The following is a 21,102-nucleotide window of genomic DNA, read 5'->3' as shown; positions in this document are numbered from 1 at the left end:
AGTGGAGCATAGAAGCAGGTTAACAGAGAGTTCCAACCTTGTGGGCAATAACATATTAACAGGGAATTCAAGTCATGGTGAGAAGGCAGATTGACAAGGGGTTCCAACCAGAAAGAAAAAGCAGATTCCTGACCCAGAGTCCCGTTTCGAGCAGAGCTCTCTGTAGCAAAGGCTTCTGCTGTAACAGTGCCAGCAGCAGCAGCAGCTGCACCCCTCAAGCGGCGATACCTGACAAAGTCCTGGCCACGGCCCACTGGCGACGGCTCCCTGTCACAGCCCCATCCTCTCTTCTACATGGCAGGAGGATGGATGGATCATCGAGGAATCAGTGAATCAATGCCACGGCCCCTGATACAGTGATTTTTATCCATAATCCATAAATGCATATACATATCCTTATCTATAGGTTACCCAACTGATTAGGAACACAATTTTAAACATTCTTGCTACACCAATCTAAACCGAATTTTCATAGTGTGTAAACAAAAAACTACGAAGAATAGTATCAAACCATACACAAAAGCTGATTTCAGCTGGGAGAGCTGCAGATTCTGTCCTCTCCTGTGGAATTAACCACACTAACACAATCTTACTATGGGACTGCACAAAAGCTCCCAGTTGTGGGTTTTTTTTCTGGAAACAAATTGTCCTGTTTTTCTAAGCTGCAGGCTCTGCATTGCCAATGCAAAGTGAAAAGCCACAGCTCAGCGGGGGCAATCTGGGACCCCATCATGAAATGAGGGCTTTAGGTCAGTGAAACACTCACTGTCAGAGGTGTCAGCAAAAACAGCTTTAATACAAATTTGCCCAAGTGTGGCACAGTCCAAGAGCAATGCTCACTCTGCAGTTTTACTCCATGGATGAGTCAGGGACAGGAACATTGAATTAGAATTAATTTGGAAAGATTGATGCAGAGACCGGGGGCAGGAAAGGGGTAGAGCTGCAAAGGGAAGTCCCTCCCTTTGAGTCATGAGGTACAGAAAGGACGCCCCTGCTTTGTAAACTCCTTCTCAGAGGAGGTGGGGCTGGATCCAATCCTAGTCCCAGACTTCATTAAGACTTTATGACTAAGGGATTATAACAGCACTTCATCACTGACTTTTCCCTCCTGTCCATCTGATTCCAGTCGTTTTGTCTAGGGGAGTATTCTCAAAATATGAATCTGCCTGAGTGTTTGGGAAAAGGTGTGAAATGCTTGAGAAAATCGTTCTGGGTATCATTGGAAAATCAGGATAAAAATACAGAGGAACTGCTCCCCTTGACTAATGTTATGGTGGTAGAGTGCATTAAATGGGCATTTTACTGGACTTGCATTTGCCATGTAAATTCCACACAGCTTCTGCAAGGGCTCAGGGTCTTCTCTGGGCTCTGCAGGGCCTGAGGGTCTGACCTGACCCAGCTGAATGCAGCACACCTTGCTGTGTCCTCTGCAGAGTCTCTCTTGAAGCCAGCAGGAACTCAGCCAGGAGAGAAAAGCCTTCTTTCCCCTCAGGATGTGGTTAACTTGTTTTCTCAAAAGCAGGGCAGGGTTAATCCTGCCTGGTGTAAGTGAGTCAGAAATGGTGACCACAGCATCCTGCCTGTAGCTTGTGAGAGGGCCATGAGCTGGGGAAGGTGTGTGCTGGGCTCTCTTAGGTAAGAACCAAGTTGCCATGGGAATTATCACTCCATCAAACCACTTGATATTATTTTTTGGTGGGCCCTTCCTCCTATCACTGAGTGCAAACCAACAGCAGGGTTTCTTCTCTGCTGGTATGAGCATTTTCCTGCCTCATGCCTTTAGCAAGGACTCTCCTCACTGAGGCTTTTGAATGTGCCAGAGAGACACTTCCCTGCACAGAGTCTGGAAAAACAAATTCAGCCAACAGGAAATCTATGTTATCAAAGCTGTGTTGCTAATCCATGTTGGCTTTGGGTGAGTTGGATTTCAGCAATCTCCATCCCAGCTTGAGAAGAAAAAGCACAAAAAACCCACAACATTTTGGCCAAGTACAACTTTATTTTCATCCCTTCTACAGGAACTCAAAATGCACATGAGCTATTTTTGGCAGAAAAAATAGAGGCTTAATAAAGAAATTAACATTGTCTGGTTGAATTGAATCACTTCAGATCCTACACAGCTCTTCTCATCTGCAATACACACCTATTGTTATTAAATCTTACAAAAAGCTTGAAATGGCAACTACTGGGCTTGAATTCCCTCAGCAGTAATACTCCAGTTCCACAGGCAGTAACACAACATGCCTGGGAAAGGTGCTTTTCAAAGCCCATGTATCTAAAAGGAGCACTGGAGTTTTCAAAGCTATTGAAGCAGGTTGGGCACTTGTGTGCAAATGCCAGAAGAGTGGGGAGATCTGCTTAGCAGGAAGATGAGGATAAATCCACTGTCCTCAGTACTCAGAGAAGAGGAAACAGCAAAAGCACTTCAAACTGTTCAGTGTAAATCAGCTGGCCAGGCAGGAGTGAGCAGTATTCAATGTCTTCAGGGGAAGGTGCTGCCTTGTGTCCTGGGTGGTCTCTGTCAGCAGCTCTGGCCCTGCTTGTTCAAGGCCCTTGTGCTGCTGGTTCACCTTCTTTCATGCCTTTCTTCGGTTTCCTCTTGGCTTCATTCCCCATTTCTGGAAGAGCAAAGAGAGGATTAAAGTACATTTAATGACTTTGGGCCTAGGAACCACTGTTTGATAGCTGTGTGCTCCCTTACCTCAGAAAAGAAACAACTTGATACTCATGAGGGTATTGAGGGCAATGCTCTTTGCCAGCAGGACTCTCAAACCCAACACAGCCATGGACAGCATGTTCACTCTCTGCCCTTCAGCATCTGCTCAGTGACCAGAAAAGAGGGGACAGATCATGGTCTAGGTTTTGATGTTGTGATCTTGGCAGAAAGTGGGAAAATCCACAGGTGACAGTTGAAGGGAAAGGAAGAGCAGCAAAGGAACAGACGATAGAGAACATGGCAACAACAGGGGAGCCCAGGGTCTGTCTGCATTGCTTTTTGCTTCCTGGGGCTTGTGTGTAACTGCAGGAGGTGCCTTGGAACAGCAGCTTGTGTCTGCTGAATGTGTTGTGTTCTCATTCCTCTTCCCTGGAGAAAATACATTTCCATGTCTTTATCCCCCAAATTGCAATGTAACTCCAAAACTTGTTTGGGTAGCTCACCTTGTGCTGAGCAATCTGTGCTGTTGACAACCCTGGCAGTGGCCCCTGTTACTGGTTCTTCAGCCACCTTTTCTGTAGCATGATAAAGAAAAGCCATTTTAAACTATATCTATGTTTTATGCGAGATTAAAGAAATGTTCATGTGAAATTTCCTTCAGCAGCTCGGGGAAAGTTAGGGCTCAGGTGATACCAGTCAATAATTCCAACATTAATTTAAGGAGAGAATTTCTCCATGTTGTTGCAGGAAACAGAAGCATTCCTGCATTGGTTTGGTTTTACCATTTGAATGACCATCAGGACTACCAAAAATTTCCCCCACAACATATAAAAATTTTTTTAGTTAAAAACCCCTCATAACGCACCCAATCTTTAACTTTTTTTAGGTTTTACAAAGGCTGTTCAAGGTTGTGCTGCAGCAGCTTTGCTGCTACAGGGTAAGATATTTAGTCATAAGGAAATTCACATTAGGAACAAATAGATTGTGTCTTCCCTCTTCTTTGCAAAATAAGGTCTCTCCAAGTAATTAAATAGTTGAACACATTTCTTTCAGATAATTTGAAACATCTTTCAGCTCTCCCTGCTGAAATACCAAATGTCTTTGTCATTTCTGCTGGCTGCCCAGGGCAGTGGTGTCCAGAAGGAGAACACAAAGCCCCACAGGCCACTGTCTCCAGAAAGAAGTGACAGCTGTGCCACCAAACTGTACCTGGCTCTGTTGTTATCGTGCTGTTGTCGAATTTGGCCGTGCAGGTCACCTCTGTGCCTTTTGTCACCTTGACCACTTTGATTGCATTGTACAACCCCTCTGATGTCAGAATGGATGTGCTCTGTTTATATACAACCTCCTCAGAGGGCATCTCCAAGCTGATGTTCTTTGTCAGGAAGTTCCTTGCCAAACAAGCTGCTTTCCCAGAGCTGCCACCTTCTTCCAATTTCTCTGATTTCATCACAATGACTTGAAGCACAGAAGTTTTTGGAATGTCTGTAGAGAAAAGCATGGTTTGGACAGGACTGATTTTACTGCAGGCTTGCCCATGTGGTGAGTGACCAAAAATTCACATATACTCCAGCTGTGACTAATTTGTAACATTGACATTTACTGTCTTTTATGTAGTTATTCTTTGCCAATAGAGGTCCAAGTAAGGAAAGAAGAATGCTTAAACTCACACGCAGCTGTCTTACACGAAAACTGTTGATGTCAAAAGAATTTGGTAGCCAACAAATCATTGTGGGGCCATGATTTTTTTTTTTTTTAATGGAAATTTGTTTGCCTCTAGCCCAAATCATATGTGGAAAAACAAGGGTGATCTCCAAAACCAATGTCAGGACTTAACTTAGGTGAGCAATTTGATTTCGAGTAAAAACATGGAACTCACTGGAGTCCTCCAGCAGCCTTCCTTGCCAGGAAGGGCTTAGGTTATGAAAAGTTGTCAGAGACTTCCACAAAGATTTATGTGTCTGCTTTGGCAGGAGCATCCTGAGGGGTCTCTTGGGTAAAGAGAGGTCCATTAGGCTTTTCATTTGGCATCGTTTCTGCCTTGCAGTCAGCTCAAGAAATCCCTCAAGTCTAACATTTTGTCCATCCCAGGGCACTGCTGGAAGTTTGATCAAGGGGCTCTGATTTTACAGCCTTTCCCCATCAGCCCTATGCCACTGCTGAGGAACTGAGGTGAAAGCCACATGGTGCTCTGCCAGAACTCCATGGCTGGGCTCTCCTGATGCAACAGGCAGAACCACACACTTGTCCACACCCACAGCAACCAGAGAGCCAAGAGAAATCCAACATTGCCTTCCCACGTGTTGTAGCATGGTTGGCCAGAGCCTGTCAGTCCTGTGCATTCTGTGTTCTCTGAGAAGACCTTGAAAGGCTTTTCATGTGGTCTCCTTGCCAGGCTTTCCTAACAGCCAGAAAACAAAGGAGCTGCTTCTCTGCAATAACTGCCTGGGCAAGATCATCAGCAAGAAATAATGTACCCAGTGCACTTGTAGTTCAGAGAGCAGAGGATTTGTTTTTTCTGACCCCAGAAGCCTCCCCCAAGTCCCACTAGTTTGCATGACCTGACCATACAGCCATGAATTCCTACCACTGCTTGCTTCTGGAAGGGATTTGGGTTTTATGTTTTGACAATTAATTTGGAAAGAAAGTTCTACTTCCCTTTACTCTAATGTAGTTACGGGAGGATCTGTATATTCTAAAAAGTCCTGCGCCATAGCATTCTCAATGAATGTATAATCTGGAATAATCCAACCAGAACCAAAAGGAAAACCTTCTCTGCCCTTCACTGAGCCCTCAACAGACTATGCCTGTAGTATCTCACAGTGACACTAGTATTTGTTATTTTATGTCATTTTGTTTTGGGGGAATTTGCAAAAGATTTGATAATGAAGTATTTGTGCTCTAAACACATTAAAACATATCAGTATATCAGTTAAAGCATATCAGTAGCTCCCAGGGAATTCAAAATCAAAAGGGGGAAGTTGCTGACATCCTGGAAATTTTGGCTTCAACTTACTAAGTATTTCAGCAGAATCAAAAGGGTCTTTGATAATTAACATATTTTCCTGTCAAATGGAATTCAAGAGTCTCTGTGCAGCTCTGAATATATCCTGTCTTTAGAAAAAGAAAATCATGGAAGAGTATGGAGGTTTTAGCTATGTAAAATAACATGGGACATTCTTGCAGTACTTTAAAGACATGCACACTTCTGATAGACCAGCAGCAATTCCAGAGGGATGCACTTGAATCTTTAGAATACCACAAATCAACATCATAAACCCCTTTGTCGACCCAACATTCACATTTCTCTGAGAAAACATTGGGGTGACATGCATCTTTATCATACATCATGGAATTCCAAAAAAAGATAGAAATTATTATAGCTTCTTATAATCTCTAATCGCCACAGTGGCCTTTGCAGAACTCACTCAACCTGGGAGACAATTGTCTTTCATTCCAGGAGCTCTTGGATATGAGGCTCTTGTGAGAATTTAAGCCCAAGACTATTTAACCTCCTTCCTCCTCTGTCCCCAGGGCAGTGCAATTACTTCCCTGGGGACACTGTCAGTGTGGTGCCAGTGTCAAACCAGAACTCCTGAAACCAGGCAGTTCCAGATCTGTCTCCAAACTCCTCACCCCTGTGAGCTCTTCACTGAGCTCTGCATTCCTGCCCCAAGTCAGGCAGTGGAAATCCACTGGAGAATTGGACACTGGACAGGAAATTGGAGCCAGAGTGCTGCCCAAAGTGGGAATCAGTTATCACATGCTAAGTAGTGCCCTGCTGGTGTTTGGGGATCATGGAATAATGGTGCTCTGCAGAGTCAGCCCAGTTGTTCCTGGGAAACCTTGCTGAGCAGATCCAAGCTGAGGATTTGGCTTGAAAGCCTGGCTGGACAGCGAGTGCACTCAAGGGATAATTGCAGCTGAAAAGTCTTTCAGTGAAGCCAAACCATGAAACAACTTCTTTTGCCCCCACCACAATTTTAAAGCAAGTTTTAGAAAGAAAGAAATGTCACTTACTTGGTATAACTGTGAGAGTTGTCCCTGGTCCAAATGTAAGCTTATCTGTCCTCACACTGCTGAGACTTATTACAATAACTCACTCCTTCCTGTTGGTGTTCAAATGTGTTGTAAAAACAGGAGATGAAAAGCCATTAGTTCTAATAAATCCATGAGTGCAAGTCCATGACAGAATCCAGAGTAAATTTACTTCCAAAACTTGAAAGGGAAAAAAGTTAATTGAGTAGTGTAATGATTTCACATAGCTTGATGGAGTATAGAATTTTCATCTTCTCCCTTTCTCCCATCTTTTAGAACCCCCATGAGCTCTTTTATCTTTCCAGGGTAAAAGGCAATATAGAAAGAATGTTCTATCTGTTTCTTTAATCATTACAGTCACCCCTCTCCTTTCTTTCCCAAAATATCTCATCTATCTCATCTTTTTTCCTTCTTTTTGTTTTTGTAAAGGTCCCTATGCTCTTTATATCATTGTGGTACCCCTGCCCAATACACTGTGATATATTTCATAGCAAAAACTGCATCTGTTCCACTACACAGAATTTTGGATTATACAGGCAGTCACATGATTTCCTAAGTGGTTTAAGACCCAACGTACCACATTAATAAACACCCTATGGCTTTCAAGGAAGGATCTAAAATAATATCAGAAAGGTTGAGTTGTAAATGAGAACTTGACACCTCTGAAATGTGGAGCTAAGCTGGATTGAAATCAGGAAAATAATCACTACTTCTTGTGTTATTTCAAAGAATTTCCTATTATGCATTTTATTTCCCTGACTTCTCTTCTTGTGGCTACTCATGGTAGTATGACGGCAGTCTTAGGACATAATTGGACGGCTATGGAAGTGTTTGGCATAATGGATTAAAAGTAGAAGACTCAGGAGGATCATATTTTTTAAGTGGCATTCCGGCTAGGAATTACCGATGATAGCCCAGGGTGCATCCAGGGATCCTCTAGCATGGACCCAGTTTAGATGTTAGTGTCTCTCTTTGCCTCTGCCTGGCTTTTCCTCAGGGATTGCCCCAGGTTAGCAAGGCCAGGGAAATAAATGTATTCTTTGTGAGTTTGTGGCTGCTCCATCTGCTGCCTGTGCTGCTTCACACAGGTGGTGGTGCCTGTCCTTGTGTGAAAGATGGATGTCTGCCAAGGAAGGCAGGAACCTCCCTTGGAATGGAGAATATGACTCCCTTTGCTCCAAATTATTATAACTTCGAAATTATGGGGCTTTCTGACAAAGATATGGAAAAGGAATAACAGTCCTTTACTAGTATGTGTGTGTATAACAAGGTAAACAAACAAACAACACCAGCAGGAACAACAAACAGCCCCAGACCTGCAGTCACAGCCTTCTCCCGGCCCTGGGCACTTTCCCCTTTGGTGCAGTTCCGGTCACAGCCAGAAGGGGCGCTAGTGGAGCAATTCCCTGCCCAGTCCCACTTTTGTTTGTCACTGGTTCAGGGATTATTGCAATAATTTAACTCAACACCCTGTGTTTACTCAGACCTTCCTGCCTTCTGCCTCAGCTTTGGAGTTTCTGCTGCACTTTGTTTACCATCCCAGGTATGCTCACCTCTGCCATTCCAGCCTGCTTTTCCAAGGCTCCTGCACAGCTCCTTTTGCTATCCCTGGGGCAGTGGGAATGGCTATTTCAGAATGTTTGTAAAGGAAGCCCCTTGTCTCTCTCTTCCGCTGCCAGAGCCGCCATTACTGCATGGGCGCTGAGCTCTCGCCCCACAGCGCCCCCTGCAGGCTCGGGGGAATCAGCACACCTGCCCTGCCTGGCCGGGAGCCACCAGCGCCCCTGCTGGCTGTGACCGGAACTGCACCAAAGGAGAAAGTGCCCGCGGCCGGGAGAAGGCTGTGACTGCGGGTCTGGGGCTGTTTGTTGTTCCTTCCTGTGTTGTTGCTGTTTGATGGCCTTGTTATATATACTAGTAAAGAACGGTTATTCCTTTTCCCATATGATTGCCAGAAACCCATAAAATATCAAAGTTAAAATGATTTCGAGGGAGGGGGGTCATATCCTCCATTCCAAGGGAAGTTCCCACTTTCCTTGGAAAGCGCCTGTCCTTCAAACCAAGATAAATAGCCTGCTCAAACCACACTGCATCTGATCTTAAATGCTTTCAGATTTGGAGGAGATGCAGATTCTTGGGGAAGTCTATTTAATAACCACAATTAAAAAAAAAAAAAATTCTATCTATATTTTCTGAATCAGTCATTTTTGTGTAAAACTGCATCCACTCATCCCATCAGAACAGCCCGTATTAAAAAGTCTTTCCCCATCATTTTTAATGCATTTTTTGTTAATTTTTTTTTTCAATTTCACTCTTTCTGTGGTCCTGTGAGAGACTCATTCACAAGTTCATTCACATCCCTGCAGGAGTCATTTACCTCAGGCAGAGATGAAAGCTTCCTTTGCAATGGCTAATGGTAACTTCTTTCCCATGGGAGGACACTTAGACCAGAATTACCAAGAGAAGTTCCATTTTTATAATTTAGCTAAACACATGCACTTGGAAAGAACAAGCATTCTCATTTGACAAGTCTAGTGGTTACTTCCTGCAGCTTGACAAGTCTATTCCTGGCCACAGCTTGTTAATGTAGGCTGCAATTCTGGGCAGAGCTGATGGGAGGAAATTCAATTGAGAAATGATGACTAGAAGCTCTTTCTTTCTTTCTCCCTTGCAGAAACCAAAGGCCAGCACTGGAGGACTGCAAGGGATTTGTGTGACAAATTTCCCTGCCAGCAATTTCTTGTCTGTACTAAATGAACCCAGATCTCCCAGGCCCTCCTTATATGTCAGCTGTTCCCTTCCTTCTCTTCATGGCCCTTCACTGCATTTGTTTCCCCTCTGTCCAGGTCCTTCCCAGGCCTGGGAGCCCAGCAGGGGACACAGCAGTCCCCAGTGTCAGCAGTGCTGAGCTGAAGAGGATTCCTCCCCGGTGAGCAAGGAGTCAGGTCCACATGCCAGGAGGCTGCATGGACAAACGAGGCTGGGGAAAGGTGGTCCCACTGCTGAATGGGATGGGGAGCAGGTGACACAAGACATGGGACAAGGTTGAGGTCCTGAATGCTTTATTCACCTCAGGCTTCAGCAGCCAGACCAGCCTTCAGGAATTCCATTTCCCAGAGACCAAGGGAAGAGAATGGAGCAAACAATATTTGCTCCTGAAAAAAACACGGAATTGAGCTTTTTCTAGTCCATAACAAAGGGCTTTTCAAGAATGTTCACAGGGAAGTCACTGCAGAGAGCACAACTAAATGAAGAGTACACAACATCAACGTTTTTCTGTGACAACCTGCAGGTACCCACACTGAAGCAGTCTGTTCCTGAAGGACTGCACTGTGAACTACAGATCCACACTGCAAGAGTTTGTGAAGAACTGCAGTCAATGCAAAGAACCTAAGTTGAAAAAATCCTGGAGAAATGTCTCCTCTGGGGTGGACTCAACACTGGAGAGAAGAAGGGCAGGAGAAGGAAGAAGTGGCAGAGGAAATGTGTTATTAACTAATAGTAGCCTTCCCCATGCCTTTGCAATCATTGGGTAGATTAGAGGTTTTCTTATGTGTACTTTTTGTCTCATTGTCTTATTCTGATTTCTTCCGCATAAAATGAAATTAGTTTCTCCAACTCCATGTATGCATGTTGGCACTCCTGCAACAAATCCCTGTCCTTATCTCAACCCACAAGCTTCAATTTCATCAATTTCCCCCTGTCCAATTAAGGAGTAGGGGCACTTAAACAGCAACTTGCTGAGCACCTGAATAACAACCAATGTCAACACACCACACCTTCTCAACTCCTTCCAACTGATTAAGTGCTCTGTAGCAGCCACCCAGTGCTGTCATCTCTGCTGATCTGGCCTTCCTAAACAGCCTGTGTGGCTCCGTCCACCACAGCACTCTGGAAGCTACAGCAACACATCTCCATCATCCCATGGCTCTGCAGCCAAGACAGAGAGGAGAAATGAAGCTGTGCTGGTCAGGAGCCCAGGACATGTGCACTAAACCTGCACTTCCCCAGACAGCCTCTGCAGTTCCCAGAGAGATCCTCCTGCACCATAAATGAGACCAGCCCTTTTTACCATCCCTCCCTCCACTGCCTTTTAGTGTCACCAAGCCAGAGGGATGTTTCCTGCACCTGCCACTGCCTGACAAGAGGCCCTGGGAGCAGCTGATAGAAAGAAATGCTGAGAGATCTGTCTTCCCATCTGTTGGTTTTTGTTCCACTGAGCTGCAGAGCTGCTCCTGGGTGATTCTTGCTCCACAGTAATAAGTTTGCTGCATCTCCTTGCTTTGCTGCCAGGATCTGCAGTGTGGTCCTGGAGTGCCCCACTGATCCCACAAAGCGATCTTGGAGACCTTCTTCATATTCACCACCCTCATGGTAAATCCATTCCAGAGCACCCTGTGGGCCCTGACAGTACCAGTACATGAAGTACTTTCTCATATCATCTCCCCTCATGGTGCGCTCAAAGGTGATTTCATTTCCATCTCGCACAGTCACTTCCCTGGGGTGCTGCTCCAAGGTCACCTGCCCAGTGACTGCTGCAGAGACCAAGAACAAGCCATGATCACTCCAAGATTCACCAAAGGTCATAGCAATGCTGGTGGGGCTTTGGAATGGCACTGGACCAGTGGGAGGACAAAATCCTTCTCTTTGAAGCCAGCTGACACAGATGGTCACAGCTGGTAGCAGCTATCAAGGCTCATAAGGAAGGAGACTCCACAATTCCCACCCTCCTTTTCCCTGCCAGACAGGAAGCTTTACCTGATTTTACCCAAAGAAGCAGGAAGGATTGGCACAATGGGGGGACAAATCCCTTTGTCCTTGCCAAGACAGGATGGTGAGGAAGCCACTCTCCTGTCACTGAAACTGCTCTCGATGAGGCCAGCAAAGACAAAGGCTGTCGCGGGCAATGGGGCTTGGTCCCTGTGCTGCCATCCTCCAGCTGGTGTGTGCCACAGGGGCCGCAGTGGCCCAGGAGCAGTGTCCAGTGGCAGGGCAAAGTGCTGGGCCCCAAGATGGGAATGCAGCAGGGAGGTGGGCTGCGTGTGCCCAGGCTGCAGAGGAGGCAGCTTGGATGGAGGTGCCAAACTCAGAGGCAGGAGAGGAGCAGGGCTGCTCTCCCCGTGCTCCGCAGGCATGGCTGGGCAGCTGGAGGCAGGGAACAGGAGCGGCTGCAAGCGCTCAGCACAGCTGCCCAGAGCCCTGCAGAGCACAGGGCCACGCTCAGCTCCTGGGGCCAGCAGCCCTTGCCTTCACTTACCTACAATGGGCAAGAAGCCCACGCACAGGGCACTCCACATGGCCAGGCCCGCTCTCTCTGGCCTCTCTCCACCTTCTCTCTGCCTGCACAACAGCTCTGCCCACACCTGCCCTGCCTGTGCCTCTGGCACTGCACTCAGGCCCAGTCCCTCCTGGTCCCTCCCTCTGTCTGTGACAGCACTGAGGGGGAGAGGTGGGGCAGGAGGAGCACAACTTGAAGCTCTCAATGTTCTCCTGGCTGTCTCTCACCCTGTGTGGTTCCCATCTTTCTTTTAAGCCTTCTCCATATTCAAATTTTCTGGGACCATCTGCAACACCCCCAGGCTTGGTTTGGAGTGGGTCAGTGGCAACACTATATTAGGAAATACCATTCCCAAAGCAAAACAGCCTTATTCAGCATCCAGTGTGAGGCATGAAGGGTTGAGATAAGAACAGATCTGCCCAGAGTGGGTGGGACACAAATGTGATCTAAGCATGAGTTGTATCAGGTGTGGGGCCACAGGTGACAATGCTGCTTGGGCTGTTCCTGTGGCTGTGGTACCTCACCCTGTGTCTGTTCCTGTGGGTGCTCCTCATGATGATATTGTGCAGGGCTGGGGGTATTGACAAGGGGATTGAGAAGAGGACAGAAACTCTCAGCCTCTGGAGGTGACTCCTGTCAAGTGTGAACAGAAGGGATTCTCTCAAGGATGATCTAGCAGTGCTCCCAAGCAGGTGGAACACCATGGCCAGAGACTGTATTTGTCATCAAAAAAAAAAAGGATGTGCAAAATGCCTGTTAGAGACGGCCACTTAATGAAGGCTGGGGTGTCTCTACTCTGTCTCCTTGCAGGTTATGTTTCAATACAGGTCAGAAAAGAGGAAGTTCCCTGATTGTGGGAGGCTTTGGCATAGCCAGGAATCAACTAAGGCCCTCCCTATGGAAATCCCAGATTTGACATCTATTTTCAAAGCTGTGCTTTGGAAAGACAGACATTCCCAGGAGCACTGCACTCCCCTGTCCTGAGCAGTTTTGCAGGGGAAGATCAGGTTCCCAATATTCAGTTCAGATCATATCTGCTGACTGAAACATGAGGGAGAGAGAGAAAGAGACATTGCCCTTGCAGTCACATAATTAGCCATCCTCCTAATGAGTTTCTGTGATGGACATGCCCATTTCAGCTCTCTGTTGCCTCTCCTGAGTTGTTCTGCTCAGATTTAAGTGGATGAGTTGCCTATGGGAGGTTTTCAGAAATGCAGTAAAGAAGATGTCATGAGTGCAACCGCACAGAGTTCTCCTTCCTACACCGAGTCAGGGCACACATCACTAACTGCATCCTGAATAACATCCTGATCAAACCAACTCTCTAGCTGAATTACCAACACATTGTGGTGCTCACTTGGCTGTGCCTTGGGTTTTCTCCTGTCATTTTCGACCAACCACTTTTCATTACCACCATTCTGCTTCCCTCCAGTATTTCCTGACATTATGCAAGGAGAAAGGCTTGTCCCAGAATTCAGCAAAACCACAGTTTCTCACCTGTGAATCCAAGGCAAAATCAGACAGAAAACAGCATTGTGATCACAAGTCAGGAATGGGGACTTACTAAGAGATTTAGCCTGATCTCTACAGAACCCAGGCAGGAAGCCCAAGTGTAGGACTCCTGCAGTATTTGAGATTCCTAAGGAGTTTTGAAAGCAGTGCTGCAAGTGCTTCTCTGATTCTACTCCATTTCTTCTGTTACAAATCATTTCCAGCTCTAACCTGGCTTTAGTTTGAAGTTTCAAATGGAGCTTCTCTGAATCCACCTTCAGTTCTTTCATCTTCCTGATTCTGGGCTTTCCTTAGCAAGAGTTTCCAGCTGCACTTGCTGGCAAGGGCAGAATTCCAATGAAGAGCAAAGAAGTTTAATTTGTGCCATGTGCAAACACAGCACTTCTTGTGTGGTTTGGGTTCTTTCCTTGGTTGGTTGGTTTTTGAATGGGTTTTTCGTGTTTGAGCTATTTACTGGATTTCACGAAATTGGAAGTGTTGTGAGAACGATAAACACTTTGGCCAGAAGGTAGCAGGAGAGATCAGAGAAAGAAGTTCAGTTTTCATCGGTAGATCTAATTTTACCAGGAACATTTTAGTATTTCAGGTCACAAAACAGACAGGTCAGATTATACCCAGCAGAGGCAGGAATATGATGTTTACATTGTATTTTTAATGCTGTATAAGAAAATAGAACGATTCAGCAGTACAAAAAACTATTTAATTTTGCCCATTCTAATGGAGTTCTTCACTAGACTTTCCCATGTAACATCTTGGAAAGAGATTTATTCTTTTAATAAATGATGCTTTTAATATATGATGCTTTTAATAAATGATGCTTTTAATATTGCTTGCCACTGGAGAGAGCTCTCAGCATTTTGACTTGCTCAGCAGGACAGATGTCAGATACACTCAATGTGTGATAGAGTATTGTCTGGAGCTGTTTGCCAAAGACCATCTCCAGGTGGCTTTTAAATATCTGCAGGGACTGGAAAGGCTCAAGCCCTGGAAAATTTCAAAGACTGTCTGAGCCCAATCGAATATGGACACAAATTAATCTGTAGAAGAATTGAGGTCGTATTTTTAAAATGTATTGTATTAATGAGTTCTGTTGTATTTATCCTCCATTATTTTGGTATCATGGGATCCCTCACAGGACAATATTGTATTTTCAGATGTCAGGATAATTCCAAATGCAAATGTGCTTCTTTTAAGAGAGGGTATTTTAATGTGGAGCACAGTTTCTCTACTGTTACAGATGAGTAATGCAATTGTTGGCTCTCATAACTAAGGGATGAATATTATGTGTATGTGAAGAGAAGTTTTATTGATCATCGAGTTGTTCATGGGTATAGGGTCTTAAAAGGCCAAGAGCATTTTCTGGTTATTACAAAGGTGTTTATTAAATAAATGCATCAGTCTCAAAGGCAAGAGTTCTAAGCATGCAGTCTTACTAACAGTTCCAAAGCTTCAAGTTCCAGTGGGGCATAGAAGCAGGTTAACAGAGAGTTCCAACCTTGGGGGCAATAACATATTAACAGGGAATTCAAGCAATGGTGGGAACGCAGATTGATAGGGGTTCCAGTCACAAGGAAAAGGCAGATTCCTGACCCAGAGTCCCGTTTCGAGCAGAGCTCTCTGTAGCAAAGGCTTCTGCTGTAACAGTGCCAGCAGCAGCAGCAGCTGCACCCCTCAAGTGGCGATACCTGACAAAGTCCTGGGCACGGCTCCCTGTCACAGCCCCATCCTCTCTTCTAGATGGCAGGAGGATGGATGGATCATCGAGGAATCAGTGAATCAATGCCACGGCCCCTGATATGGGGATTTTTATCCATAAACCATAAATGCATATTCATATCCTTATCTATAGGTTATCCAATTGACTAAGAACACAATCCTAAACATTCTTGCTACACCAATCTAAACCGAATTTTCATAGTGTGTAAACAAGAAACTACAAAGAATAGTATCAAAACTTACACAAAAGCTACACATATAGCATATCTATTACCATAAAAAGCTCTATCATATAGTGTATCAATTAACATAAAAGGTTCTATCGCATTCATGCCCAAATTGTGCCTGGACTGTCTAGTAATGTGAGTAATGTTTTGTTTTGTCTAAAGGGAAGTTACCACGCCATAGGGCTCTGGGCTCTGTGCTAGCTGGCAAATTTGTAAGGCACTTAAGTCTGTTCACATAAAACTGAAGTATATACTTCTACTTCATATGTATGTGGCTTAATGCATTTAAATTTCTCTAAAGGCTTTAATTCAATCTCTACATCTTTCTCTCTCCCTGGGGAATCCAGGGAGGGATGCACTCTGAAAATAGATTTACAGTTATATTATTGTGACATGTTCTCCCATCATCCTCTTTCCCTCCCCTTTTATTGTTGTCACGGGATGGCCTTAGGAGTTGGGGCAATTGGGGGGCGGGGCAGGGTTGTTACTATGGCAACACCTGACCTCCAATCAAGATGAAAGAAAGCAGTCTCCGCCAATGGGCAGTGAAGGAGAGTTGATTGGCAGAGGATGGGCGGGGCCAAGGTTCCCAGCTGAAGCCCCCTCCCCCCCCTCCAGGGGTATAAAAGGCGGAGCAGCCATTTTGTGGCCGAGCACTTGGCGGTTTAGTTCCAAGCTGCCTGGGCTGTCATTTTTCCTTATTCCGGCTGTGGTTGTGTTTTTTTAAAGTTTAATAAACCGTTGAAATTTTAAAAGTGAGTGTGGTTTCTCGCATCTACAAAATTCTTCTCAGCTGATTTCAGCTGGGAGAGCTGCAGATTCTGATCTCTCCTGTGGAATTAACCACACTAACACAATCTTACTATTGAACTGCACAAAAGCTCCCAGTTGTGGGGTTTCTTCTGGAAAGAATTCAATTCTCCTGTTTTTCTAAGCTGCATGGTCCACATTGCCAATGCAAAGTGAAAAGCCACAGCTCAGTGGGGGCAATCTGGGACCCCACCATGAAATGAGGGCTTTAGGTCAGTGAAACACTCACTGTCAGAGGTGTCAGCAAAAGCAGCTTTAATACAAATTTGCCCAAGTGTGGCACAGTCCAAGAGCAATGCTCACTCTGCAGCTTTACTCTATGGATGAATCAGGGACAGGAACATCAAATTAGAATGAATTTGGAAAGATTGATGCAGAGACCGGGGGCAGGAAAGGGGTAGAGATGTAAAGGGAAGTCCCTCCCTTTGAGTCATGAGGTACAGAAAGGAGCCCCCTGCTTTGTAAACTCCTTCTCAGAGGAGGTGGGGATGGATCCAATCCTCGTCCCAGACTTCTCAAGACTTTATGACTAAGGGATTATAACAGCACTTCATCATTGACCTTTCCCTCCTGTCCATCTGATTCCAGTCGTTTTGTCTAAGGGAGTATTCTCAAAATATGAATCTGCCTGAGAGACTGGGAAAAGGTGTGAAGTGCTTGAGAAAATTGTTCTGGGTATCATTGGAAACTCACGATAAAAATACAGATAAACAGCTCCCCTTGATTTATGTTATGGTGGTAGAATGCACTAAATGAGCATTTTACTGGACTTGCATTTGCCATGTAAATTCCACATAGCTTCTGCAAGGGCTCAGGGTCTTCTCTGGGGGCCTGCAGGGCCTGAGGGTCTGACCTGACCCAGCTGAATGCAGCACACCTTGCTGTGTCCTCTGCAGAGTCTCTCTTGAAGCCAGCAGGAACTCAGCCAGGAGAGAAAAGCCTTCTTTCCTCTCAGGATGTGGTTAACTTGTTTTCTAAAAAGCAGGGCAGGGTTAATCCTGCCTGGTGTAAGTGAGTCAGAAATGGTGACCACAGCATCCTGCCTGTAGCTTGTGAGAGGGCCATGAGCTGGGGAAGGTGTGTGCTGGGCTCTCTTAGGTAAGAACCAAGTTGCCATGGGAACTATCACTCCATCAAACCACTTGATATTATTTTTCTGGTGGCCCCTTCCTCCTATCACTGAGTGCAAACCAACAGCAGGGTTTCTTCTCTGCTGGTATGAGCATTTTCCTGCCTCATGCCTTTAGCAAGGACTCTCCTCACTGAGGCTTTTGAATGTGCCAGAGAGACACTTCCCTGCACAGAGTCTGGAAAAACAAATTCAGCCAGCAGGAAATCTATGTTATCAAAACTGTGTTGCTAATCCATGTTGGCTTTAGGTGAGTTGGATTTCAGCAACCTCCATCCCAGCTTGAGAAGAAAAAGCACAGCAAACCCACAACATTTTGGCCAAGTACAATTTTATTTTCATCCCTTCTACAGGAACCCAAAATGCACATGAGCTATAGTTAGAAGAAATAATAGAGGCTTAATAAAGAAATGAACATTGTCTGGTTGAATTGAATCACTTCAGATCCTACACAGCTCTTCTCATCTGCAATACACACCTATTGTTATTAAATCTTACAAAAAGCTTGAAATGGCAACTACTGGGCTTGAATTCCCTCAGCAGTAATACTCCAGTTCCACAGGCAGTAACACAACATGCCTGGGAAAGGTGCTTTTCAAAGGCCATGTATCTAAAAGGAGCACTGGAGTTTTCAAAGCTATTGAAGCAGGTTGGGCACTTGTGTGCAAATGCCAGAAGAGTGGGGAGATCTGCTTGGAAGGAGAAATGAGGAAAATTTCTCTGTCCTCAGTTCTCAGAGGAGAGGAAACAGCAAAAGCACTTCAAACTGTTCAGTGTAAATCAGCTGGCCAGGCAGGAGTGAGCAGTATTCAATGTCTTCAGGGGAAGGTGCTGCCTTGTGTCCTGGGTGGTCTCTGTCAGCAGCTCTGGCCCTGCTTGTTCAAGGCCCTTGTGCTGCTGGTTCACCTTCTTTCCTGCCTTTCTTTGGGTTCCTCTTGGCTTCATTCCACATGTCTAGAAGAACAAAAGGAGATTTAAACTACATTTAGTGACTTTGGGCCTAGGAACCACTGTTTGATAGCTGTGTGCTCCCTTACCTCAGAAAAGAAACAACTTGATACTCATGAGGGTATTGACGGCGATGCTCTTTGCCAGCAGGACTCTCAAACCCAACACAGCCATGGACAGCATGTTCACTCTCTGCTCTTTGGGATCTGCTCAGTGACCAGAAAAGAGGGGACAGATCATGGTCTGGGTTTTGATGTTGTGATCTTGGAAGAAAGTGGGAAAATGCACAGGTGAGAGTTGAAGGGAAAGGAAGAGCAGCAAAGGAACAGACGATAGAGAACACGGTAACAACAGGAGAGAGCCCAGGGTCTGTCTGCATTGCTTTTTGCTTCCTGGGGCTTGTGTGTAACTGCAGGAGCTGCCTTGGAACATAAGCTTGTGTCTGCTGAATGTGTTGTGTTCTCATTCCTCTTCCCTGGAGAAAATACATTTCCATGTCTTTATCCCCCAGATTGCAATGTAACTCCACAACTTGTTTGGGTAGCTCACCTTGTGCTGAGGGGTCTGTGCTGTTGCAAATCCTGGCACCGGCCCCTGTTACTGGTTCTTCAGCCTCCTCTTCTATGGAATGATAAATAAAAGGCATTTTAAACTATATTCATGTGTTTTGTAGTATTAACAGAAGTGCTCATGTGACATATCTTGTGGGAACTTGAAGAAAGTTGGTTTTCAGGTGATCAGGCTGGGGCTCAGATGATCAGTCACTAATTCTAATTCCACCATTAATTTAAGGAGACTCTTTCTTCATGCAGTTGCAGGAAACTGAAGAATTCCTGCATTGTTACGTTTTTACTATTTGAATGACCATCAGGTATACAAAAACTGACCTACAAATTATAATAATTTATTTAGTTAAAAAAAACCTGTCCCAACACACCCAGTCTTTAACTTTTTTTAGGTTTTACAAAGGCTGTTCCAGCTTGTGCTGCAGCAGCTTTGCTGCTACAGGGTAAGATATTTAGTCATAAGAAAATTCACATTAGGAACAAATACATTGTGTCTTCCCTCTTCTTTGCAAAATAAGGTCTCTCCAAGTAATTAAACAGTTGAACACATTTCTTTCAGATAATTTGAAACATCTTTCAGCTCTCCCTGCTGAAATACCAAATGTCTTTGTCATTTCTGCTGGCTGCCCAGGGCAGTGGTGTCCAGAAGGAGAACACAAAGCCCCACAGGCCACTGTCTCCAGAAAGAAGTGACAGCTGTGCCACCAAACTGTACCTGGCTCTGTTGTTATCGTGCTGTTGTCGAATTTGGCCGTGCAGGTCACCTCTGTGCGTTTTGTCACCTTGACCACTTTGATTGCATTGTACAACCCCTCTGATGTCAGAATGGATGTGCTCTGTTTATATACAACCTCCTCAGAGGGCATCTCCAAGCTGATGTTCTTTGTCAGGAAGTTCCTTGCCAAACAAGCTGCTTTCCCAGAGCTGCCACCTTCTTCCAGTTTCTTTGATTTCATCACAATGACTTGAGGCACAGAAGTGTTTGGAATGTCTTTAAAGAAAAGCAAGGTTTGGACAGGACTGATTTTACTGCAGGCTTGCCCAAGTGCTGAGTGACCAAAAATCACATATACTCCAGCTGTGACTAATTTGTACCATTACTGATCAGTCTTTTTGTGCTCTTTTTTTTTTTTATTTTTAAGCTTTTTTCAAAAGATCAAATTAAATACAGAAAGAGGCATGGAGGTATATTTTTTAGATTTAATCCCAGAGGATCACCGCTTCCTTTTTGCCAAAGCCTCTGCTTGTAAGTGAACCCTTGATTTTATAAGGCACCCAGAAACAAGAAGGGAACATTTATGAATACCACTCCAAGTGTCCACTTATTCTGCTTTCTCAGGAATTTAATTCTAGAGCATGACGATTCTATCTCGATTACCTTGCATATTCATGAGACATAAGTGAATACTGTTTTTTCTTTTACTCTCCCTTCCAAACACCCAACAGAACTTGAGCATCAATTAACTTGTTTTGACCAGTTCAGTTGAATCCAAACTGTGAACAATTTTGTAAGATTAAATCAGTTCAGAAATGTTGCAAAATATTTTATGTTATGCTTTGGTACGTTATCCTTCTCTGCTACTGGTGTTGTATCTTTGACTCTGACTCAATAGATAGTCTTAGGAACTTGTATGCCAATTTCTGCAGACACTTTATTTCCCTTTAGACTGTCCAAGCACAACTTTAAAACCCAAAAATGGCTATGAAAATCTTATTAAGAAGCCGGAATAAATGGATAGATATATGTCCCAAAGAAACTCAGAATGATAGCAGACAGAACTTCCATTGTGAAGTTCAAGTTCTTTTGCAACATTAAGAAGTGGGATTAAAATATTCTTACATATGAATTGTCTAATTGCATGCAAAAGATTACACATAGAAAGTCTAATTAGTGACTGAAAAACATGAATGAATGCATTATTTTTTTGGGAAATAAACTATTAAAAAGGGTGAAAAATTAAAGAGTAACAACTGAGTAAATGATAATATATGAAGGATACGTACTTGGCTCCACGGTCAGTTGAGTTCCATTCCCAAAGACAAGAGCAGCAGTAACACACAGTTCAAATGTGTAAATCAAAAAGGGCTCATTTCACTATTCCTCTTATACACATTTCCTTCCCAGGTGTTGTACCATGGTTGGCCAGAGCCTGTCAGTCCTGTGCATTCTGTGTTCTCTGAGAAGACCTTGAAAGGCTTTTCATGTGGTCTCCTCTCCAGGC

General features: G+C 44.6%; 1 long non-coding RNA gene across 2 annotated transcripts; it reads right to left on the bottom strand.

Annotated features, from left to right (window-relative positions):
• Positions 1 to 3,175: 3,175 nt before the first annotated feature.
• LOC310918623 lies at positions 3,176 to 12,100 on the bottom strand. 2 transcript variants are annotated; one of them, XR_014591695.1, is made up of 4 exons: positions 11,952 to 12,100; positions 6,677 to 6,765; positions 3,866 to 4,141; positions 3,176 to 3,231 (listed from the first exon to the last, which is right to left on the bottom strand). It is a non-coding gene; the product is annotated as an uncharacterized lncRNA (long non-coding RNA). The 2 variants fall into 2 exon arrangements; XR_014591696.1 differs by lacking the exon at positions 11,952 to 12,100 and having other exon boundaries at positions 6,677 to 7,049.
• Between the last annotated feature and the right edge of the window lie 9,002 nt (positions 12,101 to 21,102).

This window comes from Zosterops lateralis, assembly GCF_965231275.1.
Source record: "Zosterops lateralis genome assembly, chromosome: 24".
Lineage (NCBI taxonomy): Eukaryota > Metazoa > Chordata > Aves > Passeriformes > Zosteropidae > Zosterops > Zosterops lateralis.
The sequence above is the reverse complement of the archived record's forward strand: the minus strand, read 5'-3'. Positions and strand labels throughout refer to the sequence as shown.